The sequence below is a fragment of the Chionomys nivalis genome, chromosome 11, assembly GCF_950005125.1.
Source record: "Chionomys nivalis chromosome 11, mChiNiv1.1, whole genome shotgun sequence".
Lineage (NCBI taxonomy): Eukaryota > Metazoa > Chordata > Mammalia > Rodentia > Cricetidae > Chionomys > Chionomys nivalis.
The window spans coordinates 10,109,433-10,127,615 of NC_080096.1; the positions used below are offsets into that span (position 1 = coordinate 10,109,433).

The following is an 18,183-nucleotide window of genomic DNA, read 5'->3' on the forward strand; positions in this document are numbered from 1 at the left end:
GCTTTCACTCTCTCCTCTAATTTCTCACAGAATCACCACACTATCCCCATCCCCTCCCAACTTCGATGTGTGTGTGTGTATCACTGGGTCCAATTAGTGAGGTCCATGTGCACATGCATGTAGGGCCAGTGTCTTGGTGTTTTATTGCTGTGAAGAGACACCATAACCACAGCAACCCTTGTAAAGGAAAGCATTTAACTGGAACTGGCTTACATTTTCAGAGGTTTAGTCCATTATTGTCATGGCGTGAAGTATAGCAGTATCAAGGCAGACTTGGTTCTGGAGAAGTAGCTGAGATTTCTACATCTGGATCTTTAGGCAGCAGGGAGAGAGAGAGAGAGAGAGAGAGAGAGAGAGAGACAGAGAGAGAGAGACAGAGAGACAGAGACAGAGACAGACAGAGACAGAGAGAGAGAGAGAGAGAAAGAGACTAGGTCTGGCTTGAGCATCTGAAGCCTCAAAGCCCCACCCCCAGTGACACACTTCCTCCAACAAGACCACACCTACTCCAGGTAGGTCCTAATCCTTTCAAATAATGCCACTCCCTTTGAACTTATGGGTGCTGTTTTCACTCAAATCACCACAACCAGTGACTAGAAAGTGAGCCGTCTACCAGAGGCCACAGCCCTAAAGAAAACTGCCCCTCCCCCTGGTAGCTCCTCAACTAGGATGAGACTTCATGAGCTCCTCTCCCCTCTGTGCTGGATTTTGATTGGCTGGCCCCTGTGCAGACAACCACAGCTGCTAGGAGTTTATGAGTGCAGCAGCCATGTGCTATCCAGAAGATATTTCATAAAACCTTTCTCTTTCCTCTGACTCTTACAGTCTTTCCGCCCCTTCTTCTGTGATGTTCCCCAAACTTTGGGCTGAGGATATGTGATGCCAATGTCTCATTTAGGGCTGAGCACTGCGCTAACATTTATTCTCTGTGCTTTGATCAGTACGAGTCTCTGTATGAACTGCCCTCCACTGCAAAACGAAGGGATGGAGCCGCCCTAATCCGTGTATATAAAGATAGCTATTGTGAGGGACATTTCTTTAAGTTCATCTAGCAAAATAACAGTAGTGGGTTCTTCTCTATGGTTTATAACCTCTCTGAGAATTTTTTTCTGATGTTGGCTTATAGTTTAATTCTCTTCTGATATAAACAAAAATGGTCTTCATAATTTTAAGTCATTTTCAGTTTATCAAGAGCCTTGCTTTAGAGCCTACTCTTTATTGCCTTCGTGATATTAGCACATGTGTAGCTCTCCTCATTGCCTCCGTGATTAGCACATGTGTAGCTCTCCTCATTGCCTCCGTGATTAGCACATGTGTAGCTCTCCTCATTGCCTCCGTGATTAGCACATGTGTAGCTCTCCTCATTGCCTCCGTGATTAGCACATGTGTAGCTCTCCTCATTGCCTCCGTGATTAGCACATGTGTAGCCTGAGGTGAATGTGCGCTCTGTGGTCAGTGTCACCTATGTGTGTCACTCAGGTCAGATGGGCTAAGAGTGCCACTCACGTTTTCCATTTGTATACTGACTTTCTGCCTGCTTCCTCGACTGAGGATTGTAAGAATAATTCTAGAATTTTCAACCATTTGTAAATATATGGTCTTCTCCCTTCTATTCTCTTAGTTGTTGCTTCATATATGTGGATTCAGGTTTTTTTAATATTTACATATTATTCTTTAAACTATGTGTATGCATGTATGTCTGTGTGTGCATGTGGGGCCTAGCAACCAAGTCAGCTGACTCATAAAAGCTTTAACTTTGACCTCTGGAGAGTACTGGGCTCTGCACCACAGAAAAGCAGTGGGGATGATTATTGGGATGCTTGCATTCACCTTCAACCTTGATTTTAAGCTTTGTTCCAATGACTCTGGGGATGCCAGTCCCACAGAACCCTGGGTGTGGTCTCTTTGAAGTCTCCCCAGAAAGAACATCTATTGAAGCTCCTCAATAGTCAGTCTGTGCTAAGTCAAACATCTCCCAAGCTGTGTGCAGCTGGACACCACTCAGCACCCTGCTACATTGGCCCTTGTCTGTGTCTCATGGATTGCATCCTACACATAAATCTGTTTCCAGCAAATGCCTGGAAGCCTCAGTCAAAGTTATGGGCCTATTTACCTATGAAACTCCATCCTCCTGAAGAACTAGAGTATGGCTCATTTCATAGAATGCGTGCCTCCTCGCACAAAGCTCTGGGTTCTATCCCTGACATTGCATAAAACAGGTGCACAGGGCCATACATATAATTAAAGCACTTAGGAGAGGGAGGCAGGAGGGGCAGAGTACAAAGTCACACCGGGAATCCTATGCCGTCCTGGGCTACATAAGGCCCTGTCTCAGAAACAAGGCAAGTCAGTTGCATTCTCCCTGAAACTCAACCCCTGACTATCTGGTTGTCATTTATCTCCACAGCAAGTCCCTGGATCTCTGCTTCAGCCGTCTCCCTTTCTCTAGCTTGCATTACATTTCTGGGCAGGAAGTCAGGGCAACCATACATTCCCCATCCTCATTAGTCTATTCTTGAGGATCACAGAGCCAATCTGTCTACTGTTCAGCAGCCCAGAACTGTTATTTTATATACCATGTCCATTTCTCTAGCTTTTGAAGGCTGGGAAGTGAATTGGCTCCCTGTTTTCCCCTTAGGATAGTGGACAGAAGTTCTTTACAGAACACATTTTTCAATAGAGTCCAATTTGACTATTTTATTGCTAATCCTAACCATGAATATTATGTCAACCATAATCATGTATAGATATTTGGCAACTTGTTATTGCTGCTGTTGTTATTAAAGTCATAAAAGAATAGTAATGCTCAATTTTCAAATATTTATTATTTATTGGCTCTAGTACAAAATATTTTATGACCAGACTTTTATAAAACCTTACCTTTATAAATCGTATGTGTGTGTCTATGTATTTGTGTGTCTGTATCTGTGTATATGCGCACGTGAGTGCAGTGGCATGGAAGCCAGAAGAGGGCATCAGATTCACTGGCTCTAGAGCTATAGGTGTTGGGAAGTACCTGACATAGGTACTGGAAACGGAAGTTAGGTTCTCTGCAAGAGCAGTACGTGTTCTCTTAACTGCTGAGGCTTCACCTGCCCCACTAGGCTCTATCTAAAAAGTCATGGAATAGGAGGATACAGACTTACAAGGACGGAACTGCATCCAGGCTCAAGGCCTCACTCACCCCGCTGGGTCTGAGTCTTTGGTAAAAGTAGGATGTTCTACTGCTCCAGTTTCCAAACTGAGGCAGGTGAAGGAGATACAGTCATTCAGGTTTAATCTCATTAGATCATGAATCATTGTTTCTGGTAGCTTATGTTTATAATTTAATAGTTTACAATAATCTCTCTAATATCAAGGCTACATGTGGCTGGCTATGGCCACAAACCTATGACCCTCCCAACAGCATTCTTCTGAAGGGAACAATGAACCTAGGATCCTCCAACAACTTCTAGCAGTAGGTGGGCTGCTGCAATGTAGAGAAGTCTCTGCTATGGGCCTCGAATGCTATCTGATGACATCTTAGCCTTTGGTCCATAGAGTGCAGGGGCTTGTTTATACATTCCGAAAGGATTTGCCTAATAGTCACAAGGGTCTCAGGTCACACACAGAGGTGGGCAAAAAGTGGCTATTAGGGGACCAATTATAGCCCGGCTTGGCTCTCAGCCCAGAACATGCCCTCCCTCTAGTCAGCCAGCCTTGTGGAGTGTTTACTTTCCCCCTCTCCAGGAACTTCAGTTCACCGTGTCTATTTTATTTAGGCTCTCGAGGGGTTCTTATAGACACAAAGCTGAGAATCACCGCCGTGGCAACACTGGGGGTTTCTCCGCTTCCCTAACCTTGATGTTAATCTTATCTCTAACTGTTTAGTCCCGGGAATTGTTTCCCCGGACCTGATGCACCTGTAGCCCCCACCGTTTGCTCCACTGTTCCTCCAGCTGCTACCTGATCTCAAAAGCTAAAAGGGAGCACCAGCCTCTCAAACCTTGCTGTGCAGAAAAGCACAAAAACAGCCCTGGTTCCTATAGTCACCTGCACCTGACTCCTGTCATTTGCATTTAAATGTGGTGACTTTTTTGTTGGGAAAAAAAATACTAATAAACCCAACAGCCAGCCGGCTTTGCATTCGCCTCCTATACAACCTGCTTTGAATCACAAAGCTTTGAAGTACAAAGTCTGCTTCTATCAAAACAGAATGCTTTAAACTTGGGCTGAGCCTCTCTCTGTGTTCTAGAACCCCAGTTTTCAAAGCTTTCAAATTAACAATGAGATATATCTAACATCTTTTCTATTGCTTTATTATTTAAAATTTGTGTGCTTTTTTAATTAGCAGAAGCACTGGCTGTATTTTTTTTCTTATTTACCACTGAACCAGTTAGAAGAGGCTTAGTTTTTGACATTATAGACTGTGAAAACGACATGGAATCTTCACAAGTGAACAATAACCTTGTCTGACAGTGCCAAACAGTGGATTGCAACTTCTGAGATGCTCACCTAGGCTCTTTGTCTTAAACTTTGGGTTTGAAGAAGACCTTACTGATGGAGGTACAATCCTACCATCAGAGGAAATGACGAGTTTGTCATTGCAAAACACCCACCTCAGGGCTGGAGAGATGTCTCAGTGGGTCCTCCAATGTCTACGTGCATTCCATGGTGGGTCCTCCAATGTCTACGTGCATTCCATGGCATCATATCCACACAACAATAACAATTGCATTTTTTAAAAAAACCAGATGCAATAGTGTGATCATCTGTACTCTTAGTATGATCCTATAGTGTGATTGATCATCCATAATTTTGTAGATTCCTATTGGAAGGTGGGAGGTAGCAACAGGAGGATCACCAGAAACTTAGTCTGATGGAGACATCAATGAACAAGAGAAACTGCGTCTCGAAACAAGATGGAAGGTGAAAGATGAAACCCAAAGTTGTCCTCCAACCTGCACAAACCTGTGCATGCTGATACATGTGAACCATGTCCATATGTGTGTGCTCACATACCACACACACACACACACACACACACATCTCAAAGTCAAAAATCAGTCTAGAACATAAACTATATACATATATATATATTATTTAGAAAAAAAGATGATTAAATAAATAGCCAGAGGACGACTTGTCTTTGAGTTTGTCACCTGACCCCTTGTCATTCGAACAGGAATCTTCAGGTTACAGAACACCTCCCTGTTGAGCACCCCTTGCTTCGGGGCTCATCCAAAAGGTGTGTAAGGACAGAGGGCTCTGTAGCATTTGGAAGCTAAACCCTAGATCTGACTGCTCAGCACTCGGAGGACAGTCACAGAACGTGTGGTCCATGGTTTCAACCCCAGCCAGCTGCATAGCCAACTTTATTTGCATGTATTTGGTCAGGAAATTGATCATTGTGTACCGTAAAGACATCATTCATTTCCTATTACTGTTGATCCCCAGAGCATTACACTCAGAACTTGCCAGGAATTTCAAACGGCAGGTGGCGAGACTATACTTTTCTAAGATTAATCATCTACTCCAAATTCCGCGATTACATCTCATTAAAAAGCAGATTTCCTTGTTAATGAATGTTTAGTGCCAGGACTCAGCCCACAGAAGTTGCAGACCCAAAGGCCGGGGAACTAGCTCAGCCAACAAAGTGCTTACCTTACAATCATGAGGACATGGGTTCAGATACCCAGAAGCTAAATATAAAAGACTAGGCAAGATGACTGTGTGCAGGCAGAGCGGTGTGTTCTTGCCATCCCGATGCTGGGGAGGTGAAGACTAGCGTATCCCAGGAGCTCACCAGACAGCCAGGCAGCCAGGCTAGCCTAAGAAATGAGCTCCAGACCAATAAGAGACTGTGAGGATTGACACTCAAAGTGTACATGTGTCCTACACACACATGCACACACACACACACACGTTGTAGACCTACAGTGAAAGTGGATGAGGTGCTCTTAGCGAAAGGTCACCCTGGAGATCCCCCAGCCTTGTGCTCCTTTTACACACGCAGAGACAACTCTTCCTTCTGGTACAGTTCCTGCATTGTTCTCTCTAAAGACTTGTAAGCAAAGCGATTGTGTGGCTCCATGCAATTTCTGAAGCTCTGCTTGCTGACTGCCGGCTCATGGCTAGCGCACTTGCTGGAGGCTGTTGGAAGAAATGTGCTCTTAAAGCCAAACATGGGGGTGCTGGGAAATGACCTGGCGTTTAAGAACCATTTACTGTTCTTCCAGAGGACCTGAGTTTATTTCCAGCACTCATGTGGTGGCTCGTAACTGCCTGTAACTCCAGTTCCAGTGGATCCGATGCCCTTTCCTGGCCTCTGAGGACACTGTGTGCATGTGGTACACACACATACATGCAACAAACACTCATGCAGAAAGTAAAAGTAAATCTTTAAAAATCAAACACGTCACAAGGGTGTGACCTTCCCTAAAGAATTCCATTTGTCCACAGAAAATAATGCCTTAGACATAGTCTCCCCCATGCTTGAGATCTGAATTAGGGTGCCTTCAAATTCCCATTATTTAGCCTTCTTCTCCCCAACCTTTCCTCCCTTCTCTCCCTTCCTTTCTCCCTTCCTTCTTTGTTAATAGCAGAATTTTATTTTTATTTATGTGTTATGTATGCATGTGTGTGTGTGTGTATGTGGGGGTTATGTGTACATAAATGTGCCTACTGTGGTCAGAAGAGAGTGTTGGATCCCCTGGAGCTGGAATTACAAGTGATTGTGAGTCGTCACATACAGGCTGGGATTCAAACTCCAACTCTTCCAGAGCTCCAACACTATTAACCAGAGCCACTGTTCCAGCCCTCCAGCCTGTTTTCCTTTCTTCCTCTTTCCTTCCCTTTTTCCTTCCTCCCTCCCTCCCTCCCTCCCTCCCTCCCTCCCTCCCTCCCTCCCTCCCTCCCTCCCTCCTTCATGTGTGTGTGTGTGTGTGTGTTCATGCATGGACAACATTAGGTATCATTCTTCAGACATTATCCATTTTTTGAAAATAGGCTCTCACTCTCTCACTGGCCTGAACTAACAGATTGAGCTAAGTGGATACCCAGAGAGCCCAGCGATCTCTCTGTCTCCATACCCCTAGTACTGCAGTTACAAGCACACATCATCAAGTCAGCTTTTAAAACATGTGCTCCAAACATAAATTCAGGTCCCATGCTTACAAGGCAAGCACTTAATCAACTGGGTCGTCTCCTCATCCCCTCATCTTCCTTCTTACAAATATAACAACCCCTCCCCTTGAGAAATTTCCTCTCATCTCAGGTAGGACATCAGCTCAAATCCTGGGAATTCAGAGTGGCATGAGGGTGGTCTCTGCATCAAGCTGAGTATCAGATTTAAGAAGAGCTGTCTGTCCCATATCCATGGCACCCAGGAAGAGTAGGGCTAGGGAAAGCAAGAGTTCCCTTCCCTAGAAACATGATTCTTCATGAGAAAACCCTGAATCCACCCACTGGGAGGACCTTCCCTGCCCATCTTGTTCTCTCGGGGTCTCCACCGATATTTGCTTCCTTTTCCGGTATCTCAGGTGAGAAGGTAGTTTCCGTGGGATGTAAGACAGGCTATGATGGTCCATTTTCGGTATGAGGTGCACTTGGCACTCATTGGACACAAGCAGGAGGCACTGGGCTGCCCTCTGACCTTCCTGGCACTGCCACCTCCTTGTCGGAGAACACTGAGAGTTAGGGGTGGACAGCTGTATGGCTGAGTCCCAGATCTTTGGAAAAAGGAGGGCCACTCAAGCTTCAGATCTCTCACTGGATGAGGCACTGTGACCTACTTGGGCTGAGAGAGGGGGATATGGGGGGGGTTGGGTGGAACCTGCCCTTTAAAAGAGGACAGAGATTTCTTAGTACCAGAGGAGTTTTTAAAAAAATCACTGTTTTGCTCCAAATCATCACAACACCATTTTGGCCTCCTTGGCTGTGGGACGGTATGTTTAAAAGGCTGCTCATCATTAGTCTCTTGAATTCGTTATCGTCTTACAGTACGGAGGGGCTTGAGCAGCATCCTCAGTGTGTACTGCACACAGGCAGAACTGAGACTCCAAGGTCCTCTGGAAACTCACATTCTCACTGAGTCCTGGAACGGGAGGGTGTTTGCTTTACTTTGCCCCAATTTATTGGCATTCTGGCCTGCCATTCCCCTGCCAGTAGCCACGCCCTCTGCTCATTCCCAAGTAGGCGTTCTCACTTCTGAAATTTCTCCACTTTTTCTTTTTTTTATAAGTTTTGGTGTTTTTGTTTTGTTTTGTTGTTGTTGTTGTTTTGGTTTTCTGAGACAGGGTTTCTCTGTAGCTTTGGAGCCTGTCCTGGAACTAGCTCTTGTAGACCAGGCTGGCCTCGAACTTACAGAGATCCACCTGCCTCTGCCTCCTGAGTGCTGGGATTAAAGGTGTGCACCACCACCACCTGGCCAGCATGAGCTCTCTTTATTCTTTGAATTTTATCTACTGAGCCTCACCATCTCAAGGGTTTGGGGGGGTGTCTTGCATGCCATTGGTCTTTTCTCCCTGAGATACTTGGTACAGTTGGTGAGATTTGGGGGCCACACATTGGCTATGTCTTTACTTGAGATTCCTTAATTCATTAAAAGCATCTTGACCAATGGGGATAATGGGGTGATGGTTCCTTTTTATCCCAACCTAATCACAAGTTAAGATTTAGATAAGTTGTACTAAGATTTTATTAATTCTACTGGTGTTCAGAACTGAGACATGGTGATTACTGCTTCTAAACCGACAGCTACTTGAATTAATGGACTTTCCCCACCCCCCTCTTTGCTATTTGAAAATGGCCCAACTCTTTCCTTATTTTCCTTCTCCTTTTAATACCTTGCCAAAGGTGTTAAAGGACAATAACAGCCTACATGCCCTTTGGCTCAAACAAGACAGGTGACCTTAACCAGGTTCTGGTTTAATTTCTCTTGCAGGATAAGGTACCCCCAACAACAACAAAAAAAAGCAACTTAGAAAAGAAAGAGGGGTTATCTCAGTTCACCATTCCAGGTTACAAGCCATCACTGTGGGGAAGTAAAGGTGGGAACTTTGCATCCTCAGTCAAGAGCAGAGAACAGAAAATGCATGCTTCCTTACCGACTCAGTACTTAGCTCAGTTTCTCTACTCTCATACAGTTTAGGTCCCCCTTCTAGGGGATGGTGCTGCCCAAAGTGGGCAGATCTTCCCACATCAATTAACTTAAGATAGTCCCTCACAGATATGCCCACAGACCAACCCAATGTAGAGAGTCTCACTGATACCCTTCTTAGGTGATTCTTAGCTGTGGGAAATTGATAGTTAACCATCACACATGGCTTCAAGGGTGTGTGGAGTACCAAGTTTTTGCTAAATTTCCACTTGGTTGGAAAGTACTAGAAACATCGACCTCAATCATCTCATGCTTATTATTCCCTAACCCCTCAAGGGTTCCCCTTTTCAAAGGACTTTTCACCATCCAAATCCCATTTATTCTGTTGTGACTTGATACTGGACACTGAAGCTTTCTGTGTACCCTTATTCAAAATGTGTAATACGGACACTGAAGCTTTCTGTATAGCCTTATTGAAAATGTGTAATTTTCTTCAGGCCACATAAAAAGTTATGAATGTAGCTCAGGAGTCCACATAATTACTTTGGTGACCCTAAAATTGCAAATGCCACTGAAAGGTGGCTGTTATTATCAAGTAATGTCGATGCAGAGAATTCTCTAGAAAGAAGAAAAATAATTGGATGGAGGAAAAAAGATAGCTTGGAGACAAATTCTTCTACTTATAGCTTTCCCTGATCCAAGTCTAGGATTCTGGTAGCTTGGCCAGGGTATGTGGGCATCTTCTTGTATAGTCTTGTTCTCTCCACACCCCTTCCATGACTCTCTCCCTCCCTTCTCTCCCTTTCCCCCTCTCTCCCTTCCCTTTCCCTCTCTCCCTCCATCTCCCCTTCTTTCCTCTCTCTTTTTTCCTCCAGCTCCTCTCCCTTTCCTTCTTTCTCACCCTCTCCTTCCTACCTCTCCTGCTCCATCCCTTCTTCTTCCCCTCCATGTCTTTCACGGGGATGGAGAACAAAGCACCATCACTTTGAACATGGATGCCGGGCAAACTGCCCTGCAGCAGACCTGTGGACACTGAAAGTCTTCTGTGTTCAATATGCTCCCCAAAATGTTGCTACATGCCCACAATATAGGTGTCCCCTATAATTCCAAGTTCATTTTAGAACTTCTCTGAAAGTCCAACCAGCTCTATGTTCTTCAAATCCCAACGTAGTATTTCTGAGTAAATACCACAGATCAGTGACTCACATACCACATTCATCTTCCCTAGCCTTTGAGCAACAATTGACTCGATCCATTGCTAGAATGTTCACAAAATACTCAGCATGTGGTGTGGCTAGAAGTATTCTCTGTCCTGCTGGTTCCCCTGGACCAGTTTTTCTCCATCTGCCTGTTCCTGAGAGCGCTTATGAAATAACTACTCTGAGGCTTAATATTAATTACATATTCTTTGGCCTATTAGCTAGGCTTCATGTTAACTAACTCTTACATCTTAAATTAAGCCATATCTATTATTTTATAATTTATCACGAGGCTCATGGTTTGTTTCCTCACATCTTACTTCCTTGGTGGCTGCTGGCGTCTGCCTGACTCCACTTTCTTTCTTCCTGAATTCAGTTTACTTTTCCCACCCAGCGATATTCTGCCCTGCCATAGGCCAAAACAGCTTTTTTATTAGCCAATAAAACATATTCACAGCATACAGAGGGGAACCCCACATCAATATGGCTTAGGCTATATTCGCTTAAGTCTCTGAACACATCATCCACTGTTTCTCCACCTTGTTTGATAGTCTCTTTGCTTCTATTGCTGCAGTCCCAGGAAGTGAGGAGAGGACAATTTGTGCCTCCTCTGTAGGTAGATGAAACTGTCTCCTGGCTTTGAAACCATCTTTGTATAGGCCATGACACTAGAAAGGAGCCATAAGAAGGGAAGTAGAGCCCTCAATGGAAGGACCAAATAGTCATGATAAATGCGTGTTGTGAGAGCAGAGGTTAGGAAAATACCAGCAAGAGGGATGGGAGCAGCAGGAGAGGGCAGAGGGGGCTGAACAAAAACAATGTGTCACCTAGTCCAACAAGACCACCCCACTCTAACAAGATCACATCTACTCCAAAAAGACCACACCTATTCCAAAAGGCCATATTTCCTAATAGTGCCACTCTCTTTGGGAACCATTTTCTTTCAAACCTCTCCATTCCACTCTCAGGTCCCCAAAGGATTGTAGCCGTATCACAGTGCAAAGTGCATTCAGTCCAACTTCAAAAGTCCCCATCATCTATCACAGTCTCAACAATGTTTATAAGTGCAAAGTTCAAAATCTCTTCTGAGACTCACATAATCTCTTAACTGTAATCCCTTATAAAATCAAAATTAAAAAAAAACAGATGATATACTTGCAACATATAATAGCAGAGGCTGTACAATACCATTCTAAAATGTAGGGAAAGAAGCATAAAGAGGAAATACTGGATCAAAGCAAGACCAAAAACCATCTGGGCAAACTCTAAACTCTGCGTCTCCATGTCTGATGTGGAAACGCTCTTCAGATCTCTAAATCCTTTCAGCTTTGTTGACGGCAGGACTTCTTTCTCTTCAGCTGCTTCCACTCCGTCAGCAGGTATCTCGTGCTTCTGGCATTTTCAACATCTTGGGGTCTCTAAAAAAAAAAAAATCTACCTTTCAACTTCACGTCTTCACCAAAATATCACAAGAACAACCTCTAGGCAACATATTGATGTTCTTCTCCTCTGAAATATCTTGAGCCAGACCCTCCAGCAGTTCAACTCACACTCAGCACCACTATCTTTCGTGTTCCTGCTAAGACGACCCATTAAGCAGTGCCTAAAGCATTCCATTGTTTCCCTAAACTCCCAAGGCCCAAATTCCTCAAAACAAATGCCTGGTTAGGTCTTTCACATCACTAATGCATTCCCGGTGCCAACCTCTCTTGTAGGGTTTCTAGGTGAAGAGACACCATGAACATAGCAACTGTTATAAAGGAAAACATTTAATTGGGGTGACTTGCTTGCAGTTCAGAAGTTCGGTTCATTATCATCCTGGGGGGACATGGCTGTGTGCAGGCTGAATGGTGCTGGAGACGTAGCTGAGAATCTTACATCTTGCAGGCAGCAGGAAGTGGTCTATTTCTCTGGGCATGGCTTGGGTATATATGAAACCTCAAAGTCCACCTCCACAGTGACACACTTCCTCCAGCAAGGCCACAAGGCAACAAGGCTACTCCAAATACCACTCTCATAGGGGGAGCATTTTCTTTCAAACAATAACATCCATTACCCTCTGTCTTCTACCTGAACCCAAAGTTACACCCATATATATGCTCAGAGTCATATGATCTCTCTCTCTCTCTCTCTCTCTCTCTCTCTCTCTCTCTCCCTCTCTTTCTCTCTCTCTCTCTCTCTCTCTCTCTCTCTCTCTCACACACACACACACACACACATCTCTTCATTAGGAACTTCTGTATCCTGTTTCAACTCAGACTTCTGCTGAGAATTCCAGATACTTAGATCAAACTGTTCATCTGACATCTCCCCTGGGCTCTTATTGTCACCTCAAAGTGCAAGGTCACGCTACAATCTTGGTTTATCTATCAAATCTGTCTCCCTGAGTCATGACCACCTCCACCAGCACTATACATTCATGAACAATAACTGAATCTTTCTTTTTGCCAGGGATACACACGCCAAAGCAATTTTTGGTGTGTCTCCCTATGTCCCACATCACTGAAGAAGCCATTTGGAAATTTCATCAGCTCCATGTATTTCAAAACATAGCAAGACAGAAATACCTTCTGAGAACTGCTTTGTGGGAACATCACAGTGTACCAGTCTAGTTGATGGAGAGCCAGCTATTCCCCTTGGCTCTATGGGAAGGGCTGTTCCTTCAGGCTACCTACCGGTGCCGCATATCAGCATATTGAACCCTGCAGGCAACCGGAATACAATGGTGGCTATGCACCTGATCAAACAACAGAAGACCAAAACCATGGTGTAAAAAATAAAAGGTCTTCCCTTTACATTGGATTCTCATACATTTGAAACTCCTAAGGCTAGAGAGTCCTCTGGGTTTCAGTGAGCAGGTGCTGAGTGAACATGGAAGGCCTGTGACATGGCTGTGTGGTTCTATGGACTACACATGCCCTCAAAACCTAGGCTACACTCAAGTTTATTAAAAACACAAACAAAACAAAACAAATCATCTTCTTCAATGTTTCCACTTTAGAGGTGGTGGGAGCTGGGAAGATGGAGTTGACAAATGAGGTAGACTGAAGTCTCATGCAATAGCTAATGCTTTATTCAGAGCATCAGACAGTTTATACTCTGATGGTTACAAAAGTTCATATGAGTAAGTGCTCATGGGTTCAGGCCGTATACAGTCACAAGTACAAGCCACATGTGGGGAAAAAATTCATTTTTTTTCATAGTGGCCTGATTTGGATAGTTAAACATCTAATTGAATAACAACAGCCAGCAATAATGGTTCATTTGAGTAAGCTCACTCTTACCTGCTACACCCAGGAGGAACACAAAAACACATTCCAAGGACAGTTCTGTGTTTTGAAGAAACTGAGGTCACAAGACTCTTGTCTTATTTTCGAGTGTTCTCACAAGTCCTTGGCATTCTCCTCACACGGCTCCACTCCTAGACTGTGTTCGAACACTTCAAAATATATTAATCTTAGTTTATTTTAATATTCACTCTGCCTATTTTCCAGTTATTATAAATTCATATTGTGTGTGTGTGTGCTTGGGTGCATGGGTGCATGTGTGTGTGTTGCACATGCCATAGTATGCATGTGGAGGTCAGAAGACAACCTATGAGTCATTTCTCTCCATCTATCTTTACGTGGCTCCAGGGATCAAACTCAGGTGGCCAAGCTTGTGCCACAAACTATTTCACCCATGGATCCATCTACCCTTTCTGTCTTCTAAAACTTTTGAGTCTTTTGTGCCAACACTCAGCTTACATTGTACAGCCTCATGAAATATTTTCTAATTTTTATTACGCTTATTTATTTGTATGTGCATGCACGCATGTGGGTGTATGTGTGTTACAATAATTAATGAACAGGTCATGAATTTGAGAGGGTCCCTGCAGAAACCAGATGAAGGATGCTGGCACATCCCTTCTTGGAGAAGTAGCAGCACAGAGGGAGAAATGGCCGGTGAGTGCATTCAGATGGCCGAGCCCAGAGGATGTGTGTGCACTCATGTGTGTACGCAGGAGAGAGTGGGTATGGGCCAGCACCCTGGGACAAACATGTGAAGGTCAGAGGAAGATGCCAGGCACCTTCCTTTATTGTTATTGACCTCATTTTTAAAGACAGAGTTTCTCACCTAACCAGAAGCTTGCATTTCAGCTCGCCTCACTGGCCAGCAAGCTCCAGGGATCTGCCTGTCTCTGCCCTCCAATGCCAGAGCTTACATACCTGCTCATGCAACCACCTCCAGCATTTGTATGTGGGCACTGGAATTTGAATTCAGGTCCTTTAGCTTTCAAAGGAAGCCCTGATACCCACTGAGGCATCCCCCCCATTGGGTATTTTATATACAAAACCATGCAATGTATTAAGCATTGTCAAGATTTGAAGTTGAGTCTAGCTGCAAAAATACAGCCAGTGGAATTCCTAAAGTTCTCATGTATGGCTGTTTTGCCCTTCCAGCTGAGAAGTTTATGCTAATGACAGTTTATGGCTGTCACTCTTGACTGTGTGCCCAGAGCCCATTTCCCCCTCTTCTTTGCTTGTAGAAGGGATTTTATCCAAGTTCCTAGGGCAATATGGAGCTTATCTGAGGACAGACATTGACCTCTCTGGTTGACGACAGGAGAAAGAAAACCAGATGGGCAGCTTCTAGAACAGGGTCCCTGGAAATAAAAAGGAGACAGTTCCCAAAAGAGGAATTACAAATGACCAAAAGATACAAAAAAAAAAAAAAAGTCCAACGCCCCCAGACATCAGAGAAATGCAAATCAAAACTGCACTGAGATTCTGTCTTATGCCATTCAGAATGCCAGTCATTATGAGAGCAACAATGCTGGAAGCTGGTCTATGTGGGGAAACAAGAAAACATTCTGCACTGCTTGTGGGGGATTAGGTATGGAGAGAGAGAGAGAGAGAGAGAGAGAGAGAGAGAGAGAGAGAGAGAGAGAGAGAGAGAGAGAGAGAATATCTACCATATGATCCAGTCATAATCTTCCTGGGCATTTTACGTATTGGAGATCCTCGGATGTATAGGTGAAAAGGAGATGCATTGCTACAGTGAGCTGACTTAGGTAGAGAAGTGGCTCAGGGGCAAGAGAACTGGCTATGCAAGCATAAACACCTAAGATTGAAGCAAAGCACCTGTGAAATGCCAGGTAGGCCTGCGCACATGCCGATAACCCCAGCGTTTGTGAGACCGAAACAGGAAAGACACACTTGCAGCTGAGAGTTCCTTTTGTGGTTAAGAATAAGCTCCCGTTTGTCCTTTGTTTGGGGGCCCATCTTCACTGGATGTGCTTAATCATATGTGGTGAGGAAATACGTCAGGATGTGCACTTGCCCCTGATTGGATGTAGATGGGGAAAGGAGGGGGGTAGCATACACAGGAAATATGTCAGGATACATGCTTGCCCACGACTGAACCTGATGGGAAATATGGTGACCTTGGGGGTTGCCTTTTTAAACTGCTTCAAGGCATGACTTGTGGCCATTTTCTGAAAACCAGAGTTGAACACGGTCAGAACCCAGCTACCTGGCCAGTTTTTCATTAAAGTTCACTTCAAATTTGGCTTAAAATAGTTGTGGTGGTGGTGGTCTTATTCTTGACCAGTGAGATTAACACACTGTATAGGTGAAGACAGGAGAACACACACACACTCACACACACTTACACAGAAGCTCATGTACTTATATAAGCCAACAAGTATCAAGATTACAAGTTGTAAGTCATACAGCCATGTTTCAATTTAAGTCCACAGTGAAGACAAAATAGTTGTCCCTACTTAGAACCTGTCAGGCAATAAGAGGGTTTTTTTTTTTGTTTGTTTGTTTGTTTTGTCCAAGGATTACTTTTTCTGGGTAGAATGAGGCCCCATCCATCCTACATGACATAGGTCAAGTTGCTTTATTTAATTTAAGCATTTAAGACTCAAAATGTTAATTCCATCCCCGAATACCCTGACTTGAGTATGAATTGTCCCAAAGGGCTTATGTGTCAATGCCGAGATCCTAAACGATGGCTCTATTTTGGGAGGTATCAAAAACTTCAAAAGCAAGACCTAGCTAGAGAGAGTTGATCACTCCAAATGTGTCTTTGAGGTTCCATCTTGCTTCAATCCTTTCCTATATCTCTCTGCTTCCTGGTTACCATGGTATCTCTATGAGAAGATTTCTCATCTCAAATTTCCCTGTATCCCAATAGCAATCTTTGCTCCTGTGCTCAGAGAGAGAACTCACACGAGGGCACTGTAGAGTAAACAACTGAAGTTTGACTTTATCAGGTGAGAAAACAACAGCCAAGCATATCCGAGGATTAGTGAGGACCTCGCCAAGTGCCGCAGCCCTCCTCCCTCTGGTGTTTAGGATTATAAATCTCGGGCCATCAGTTCTCTTCTCTTGGTTCATTCCCAACATGGTCCTTGGGGATCCTCTTCCTGGAATAGGTGGAGATTTTCTTAGAACCTGTGGTTAACTTGACACAATGTAGAACCACCTGGGATGAGAATCTCAGTGAGGAGTTCTATTGATTGGTTGTGAGTTATTGATTGATTGTGGAGTTACCTTGATTGCTAATTAATGAAGGAAGACCCAGCCCATGGCGGGGAGCACCATTTCCTATACTTGGGCACTGAACAGTCTAAGAGAGGAGAAAGAGAACTGAGAACAAGGAGTGGTTTATTCTGTCTTTGCTCTTTATTGTGGATGTGATGCGACTAGCTGCTTGACTTCCCCCCAAAACAATGGACTGTAATCTAGAACTACAAACCAAGGAAACCCTTTCTTCCAAAAGCTACCTCTGTCAAAGTATTTTATTATAGAGATAGAAATGATACGACAGCCAAAGGCATTCTTTCTCATAATTTCATTTTGCTACAATTAAAGGCATTGGATGAAGAGCTCTGTATGAACATAGGATTACCTATAAAGTTGAGATGTTTGCTGAGGGAAAGAGCCACAGTGCCTTTCTCATGCCCAGTGACGTACTTCTGCCAGCAAGATCATACCTCCTAAGACTCCCTAAACAGTGCCACCAACTGGGGACCAAGTGTGCAAATACCAAAGCCCATGGGGGACTTCTTCTTTTTTCCACTTCAAACCACCACAATCCTTAAGAAGTTTCTCTCTGATCTATATCACACCAAGGAGAAAGTGACTAACCTAACCCTCATAGATACCCATGAAATAATGTTAAACTAAATATCTAGACATCCCCTGGTCCAGTCAAGTCTGTCCATAGAATGAACTAACATAAAAACATAACTTTCGGCTGAAAGTGTGAGTTCTGCTGTCTCCTGTAAGTTTCCCTCTGACTCTTAGCTTCTCGTCATAATTAACAAAGCTCTGTCTGGTATGAAATGGAAGCATTCCCAAGACACTGCCTCTGCTCATGCTGCCAACACACACCGCTGTCCTTCCTTCCTGCAGGGCTCCTTTGCTGTGACTGACTGGGGGCTTTTGCCTCCCACTAGACGGCGTGCTCTGGGCGTTGCGGCCTCGCTGGAAGCTGTCTCCCATTTACCTGTGGGCTCCTTGTGCCCTCTAGCCACGTTCTGTATCTAGCAGATATTCAGGAGACATTTGTGAGCTAAGATACAGAGCTTTATATTTCTTTCTGGAAGGTTATATAACAAAGCGTGGTTAATTTCCAGATCATGGGAAATGTTAAGTAAGCTTCTTCTCCTCCTAAGTCAGGACTGTCAGCTGGTGGAGGTGGGAGGCTGGGGGTACCAACTTGGGATGGCGATGACCATCCACTGATCTGGTGCCTGACTCTGATAGTAGTAGACACGGAGTGACCTCAGGCCATTCTCCCAAGATTTTCTGGGACTCGGAGTCCTTATGTCCCCCAAAGAAAAATGTGTGCATCTCAATGCCAAGTCTGCCTTTCCGTAAAGACACTGCTGTGGGTGGTTTGATCTGGTTT

The 18,183-nt window shown here is 44.2% G+C and overlaps 1 protein-coding gene across 3 annotated transcripts in view; it reads left to right on the top strand.

Moving 5' to 3' along the window:
* Window positions 1-18,183, top strand: part of Kazn (kazrin, periplakin interacting protein) — a 911,421-nt gene that overhangs the window by 337,943 nt on the left and 555,295 nt on the right. The gene's annotated exons all lie outside the window — the stretch shown is intronic.